This window comes from Ptychodera flava, assembly GCF_041260155.1.
Source record: "Ptychodera flava strain L36383 chromosome 23 unlocalized genomic scaffold, AS_Pfla_20210202 Scaffold_23__1_contigs__length_28996876_pilon, whole genome shotgun sequence".
In the NCBI taxonomy this organism is placed as follows: domain Eukaryota; kingdom Metazoa; phylum Hemichordata; class Enteropneusta; family Ptychoderidae; genus Ptychodera; species Ptychodera flava.
Window position 1 is genome coordinate 22,309,267 of NW_027248277.1, and position 5,969 is coordinate 22,315,235.

Below are 5,969 nucleotides of genomic sequence, written 5' to 3' on the forward strand. Positions count from 1 at the left end.
TTTTTAACGTTTACTGCTGCTTACTCCGTGGAATTGTAATCATTTTTTTCATAAATAGTAATAGAGGGTAAATATCCGGGTGGTAAATGTCTTTGGGGGTAAATGCCTCCCATGGTAAATGGTTGTGGCAATTAGGCGCGGGGGGGGGGGGTAAATGTCTGGTGGTGATTGTCCAGAGGGTAATTGTTTGAGTGTTAACTGTCCTGGAACCGTTTTCAAAGCATGTAGTCATCAAAACGGAGAAAAAATTAGTGTATGCTGTTCAGCCTCGTGCGGAGATATTTGCTACATTTGGTACGTTCCCGAATTGTAATTCTTTTTGCATTCTTGAAGTCACCATCACTGCTAAGGCTAACGGCATATTTTTATTAATTCAAAGGTTTGATGCGGGTGGAAGATAACACGGTTATAAGGCTTCTAGGCGAGGGCGGGTTTGGTGCTGTATATCAAGTCCGCCAAAAAATATATAAGATATTGTAAAGAAACAGGGGCCATGGAGACTGAACGATCAAGCAGAAATAACTGAAATCCAAGTGCTATTCTCCCAGAAAAGCCATCTCACATTGTCCGCCTGGGCGAATATTCTCTAGACAAAAGGAATGCACATATTTGCATTGTGGTGGAGTTTAGCGACGGAGGCAATCTTGGGCAGTATGTTATCGAAAAATATCCGGGAAGTCACGTGACCTTTGTCCTAAAGTGGAAAACGTGCTCCTTATGATTCAAAACGGTCGGGTTTCGCAGATTGTGGAATGCAAAACGGTCAAAGTCGCAGATTGTGGAATGCAAACATCGCTGACACAATGCAAGGCACCGGTGAATTTCATGTTGACAAAAACTGGCAAACTTTGCTACCTAGCGCCCGAGGTGTATGATGGACACTACACAGAAAAAGCTGACGTCTTCTCTTTAGGAATGATTTACTGCGCCATATTGGAACGTCTTGTGATCGAGGTTCCCGGGCATGGCAAACGACTTCCTATATTCTACGACAATCAAACTTGCAGACCAATCGGTGAAGCTGTACATGATGACCAGAGAGCGACCAGGATATTGAGTCCCAACGTCCAGATTGATTCGGAAATACGCAATCTGATCAACAAAATGATTGTTCCGTTTTACAAATCTCGACCAACAGCTACAGATGTCCATGACACGTTTATGCAAAACTTACACAATCTTCATGCACAGCAGAAGACAAAAAGTATATGTTATAAGCTTTCTTTATCAGCTCTGTAAGCATTATGTGTACATTTGAAACATCTCATATATCTTTCCAGTAAGGGTCCTTCTCAGGGGTTGGTATCTTGTGTCTTAAAATGAAGTCATCTGTTAATTTTTGAAATTGATTTTATGAAGTTGCTGTATCACCCAGTTCTCTACACTACATGCATAACATTTGATATTTACAGGTTGGTGTTGAAAATGTGTTATTGTAGTATTGTTACGATGTGATGCAAGTTACACAAAGACAAGCAGACTCACACACTCTCTCTCTTTCCCTATCTTTCTCACATACTCCATGACAAAAGATCGAGAAAGAGTGAGAAAATATATCCTCGACCCATAAATGTGATTACAAGATTTTGTGATATTGTTATTTGCATTTTATTTTTCCATCTTTCTCAATGAAGACAAACAGGCAGCCAAAAGGTCTGAGAAGATCATCAAGGATGCAGCTTGCTGTCGATGTATCACAGGGACCTGCAAGTACTTCGGTCTTACATTGTATTTCTTATTCTTCTGTTGCTTGGCGTACGGTTTCTGGCCATCATGTTGTGATTGTGAATGTCGTTCCGAGGTCAGAGAGAGGCTTGGATGTTTTGGTCGCACATGCGCATTCATGTCATCACTGATTACTTGGGTATTTATCTGCTACGGGTGAGTATTTATCTCGATCTCTGTCTCAACCTCTTCATGTGTCTCGCTGTCTATGTCTCTCTCCATCCGTCCCTCTGTCAGCCAGTCTGTCTGTATATCTGTCACTGCCTATCTTTGAAAACCTTTGTCTTTCTCTCTGTGTATGTTTCTGCTTGTTTATCTGTGAATCTAATCCTTCTTTTTCTCTGCTTGTTATTGTCTGTCTGTGTCTTACTGTCTGTCTGTTTGTCTGTCTGTCTGTCCGTCCGTCTGTCTTTCTGTCGGCCTTTTTGTCTCCATATATCTGTTCTCATGTAAAAATGCAAACTTATTCAAAGAAAATATTTATCACGATATATAAGACCATACGATATATGAACCGAAAATACTCCTGTGTTTATGTACATGTAGCAGTATTTGTCTATCGATTAACACTTTTCTGACAGCATCACCCCAGGTTTGCCACTTTACTAAAATTGCTGTCATCAATATCATCATGTATAGCCTCAATTGAAAATATAAGTGAGCACAATTAACGGAAAGTAGAATGCTGAATTTCTCTACCACTGTAATATCATTGTATCATCACTTTCTGTATCAAGTTGAATTGTACATAATCAAGTTTTGTCAACTTTGCTAAAGTTAATTTAGGTATGTATCCCTAATTAGGAAAGTTCCTTAAATATGCGCATGAGTGATCAGTTGAACCTAAAATAAGTGACCATGAGCATTAATCACTGTACACTAAAATATATTCACTCACGAGGTGATTGAGAACATGCTAAAATCCCCCCTTCCCTTAATGTGTTTTCACACTCCCATCGTATCAGGGAAATTAGACAATATTCTGATGGAAATGTATTACCTAATAATTATCTGTTTTCTCATTGCCTCTTCAGCATCATCTATAGCTATTTGCAAGCTAGACCTGAACAGGCACTTTTACTCTTCTGTCATTTACCTGAAAAAAAACTTCTCTCCACCCGAGCCTCTTCGCCGGCTGAATGACACCGATACACAGAACAGAGTATATACGTCGGGAACAGGAAATCTTGAGTAATCCGACAAAACTGCGCCTCCAGTTGCTGACCAGATTCTTTTAAATTAGTGATTCAATACATGAAGTGCTTTGCAATTTGGAAAGGAAGGAAAATCTGCTTAATTTTCAAACCGTTTCCTACATCGTACATAATGCCAATTTTGCAGTAGATCTAGGAACTGAAATTTTCACATTCTTTAATAGGATCGTCAAATCAATATCCGGAATATTCGGATGATTGGGTAGAGTCACGCTTCAAAGTACAGTCTTGTTCGGTCAAAAGACCATTTTAATGACGATTAGTCGTTTTTTTATTTCGGATTTCTTTTAAAATTCTAGTGACAATGTTATCGAACAAAGTGTTCCCTTTGCTCAGAATCATCTTTTTTTTTTTTCATTTTTTCTGATCGCGATACATTATCTGTACTGAAGTGAAATAGGTGATTGACTAAAATGGTAACAAACAAAACCAACTATCTAGATGCAAGTGCGTACATACCAGTAAATAAATGAATTTAAATTAATAAACATTGCAAATTGACAAATAAAATCAATCCATGACAGTCATTATAAATGACTCTTAATCAGTCACTTCATATGAGCCAGTAGCTGTAACTTTTGATATGATTTTTTTTCATTATCTTTTGTTTACCTTTCAATTATAAGTTCTTGTTCTATTCTCCAAAGTATATTAAAGTACCAAGTATTAAGCTTGTGAACACAGTTTACATATATGAAAGCCAAGTTGACAAGGTTAACACTGCATATCTCAACATACTTTATGGGGTAGAATATGAAACTGTGGTTAAAATTAAAGACAACAGTGTTGTGCCTTTTAGCAGGGAACTTTACTCCTCCATCGGCTAGTGAGCGTAGGCCTGTGGACGATGGCTTGAATAGTTGTATACTAGTAGCGTTCAAAATCGATTCTCCGTCCAAGTGTTCATCGATATTTATATTTACATTTGTATTTCAATAAAATGTAGTAGAATGTCATTATTCACAATATATGTGAAAAAAGTTGAAAGTAAATAAAAAGTGTTATTTAAGCAATACTGTACCCCCTCCCGGCCCGTAATGGACGAAAGCAAACTTTGTACGACATAATGTACGAGGCGAAGCCGAGTACGTTATGTCGTGCAAAGTTTGCTTTCGACCATTATGGGCCCGAAAGGGGTACATTATTGGTACTATTTTATAGTTTTGGCAATGCAAGTAAATTTGTACATGTAGAAAACGAATAAAAAAGATAATTTAAACTGAGTTTGAAACCAGTGAGCGTCGTCCGGCATGATCGGCCCTGACACTGTATACATTTACACGCACTCCACACTGTACTGCACTGCACTGAACACGCACGTTCAACACAAAAAATGAGCAGTACTTTCACGGTTCGATTTGGAAATGAAAAACGATGTATTTTCGAAGGAAATGAAAAGGCATTGCATCCCTATCGTCTTATATCGAATTTGAAGCATCAACTTTCAATATCATGCCATTCAAAAAGCCGAAACACGGTGGAATGCCAGGCATTAAGAAAATGGAATCTTCTTGTATCAGCTGATAGATACGATCATTATTATGTTGCTAGTAGTACAATTGCAAATAACATCAACAGAATTCAACGATGTTATTCAAATGTTTACTAATTGTGTCTACACATTTGATTTTCGATGGTGTCTTGAGAAGAGTCATCGTATTTTGGGGAACGGGAAAACTCGAGATAAACGGGTGCTTGAAAGGTACGGTTGACAGAATATGTATACAGGAGGGTCTTAGTCGGGAACTAGTCGAAATCGATGATGAAAGTTGTCGCCAATCACTGCGCTGCTTTAGAACTAGGTAACCGAGATGTTAGATCAACGGAGAGTCCACGGTCGTCATGATTGTTGGTCCTAGCGGACACTTTGAATGACTCTGCAGTCTTTTCCGTAGACGCTACCTGCGGGTTAAGGTTGATGACAGATGACATTGTTGGCACATTGATTGCTACTTCGAGTAGCTTTTCACGCTTACCTTGTTTACATGGCCAGTGGACGTAAATAATATGCCGTGTGTCAAATCCATCATCATCTATGAGTTTGTAATCGTACTGAGTTCTGTATCACCTATACATCAATGAACCAAGCCATGCACACTGCAGCTTATCGAACGGGGACAGCTGAGCGCGAACAGGACAGAGCAGACGACAAGTGCATGCGGGAGCACTGAAAATATTTGATAAATCGTACAGTAGGGCACTAAGATTTATCGTTTTATGTGTTACATGGTTTACTCCATAATATACCCCCTTTCAATGCCCAGTCCTTTATTCGTTTACAAGCAAAAATCCTGTATTGTTCGACTCGCTGTGGGGCCACAATACTGGATAATCGGATACATTATCAGTAATAATCAGGAGGTATAATCACTGGTATCGACAAAGCTATCATATAATGCCATACAATGGCAGCTTTGTTCAACTGCGGCATTGTCTGTCTGTCTGTCTGTCTATTATTTTGTTTACAATTGCCGTGTTGATGCCAACAGCCATATTTAACCCTAATGTAATGGATGGGTCTTGTGAAACTTTGGAAAAAGTAGGACTAACGTGACCAACGTGAAGAAACTTCACAGTATAATAATCGAATGTACAAGGCTGCAATGTTTGTTCATATATGGCCTATTACAAAACAAATCATTAAATTTTCAGAATTACCAAATTCTGTACTATTTATATACGTTCATATAAATAATTATATCATACTAGTAAATTGATTACGCAAATACAGCGATCTAATTGGCCGAAACGTGAAAAGAACCGGGTATATTTGCGATATACCACGGCTGGCATACGCTCGAGCTCTCGGCTAGAGCAAAAATCCTTTTTGCACGTTCCATGCCAGAATTTCAATATACTGTTATGATATAATAGCAATAAAACACATCAAGCGACGTTATACCACTTGGTTTTAACCAGTTCATCACTTCATACATGCACTCGCTATTGCCCGTGCATATATGTCGTGAACTGGTCAAAATCTCTTGGTATACCATAGCTGGTGTGCTTTAGTGCTTAAATATAAAATAA

General features: G+C 38.6%; 1 long non-coding RNA gene across 1 annotated transcript; it reads left to right on the forward strand.

The window, feature by feature from the left end:
- The first annotated feature begins 1,016 nt into the window (after window positions 1–1,016).
- Window positions 1,017–4,061, forward strand: LOC139123619 (uncharacterized). Its single transcript, XR_011549732.1, has 3 exons — window positions 1,017–1,204; window positions 1,635–1,881; window positions 2,760–4,061. It is a non-coding gene; the product is annotated as an uncharacterized lncRNA (long non-coding RNA).
- Window positions 4,062–5,969: the final 1,908 nt, after the last annotated feature.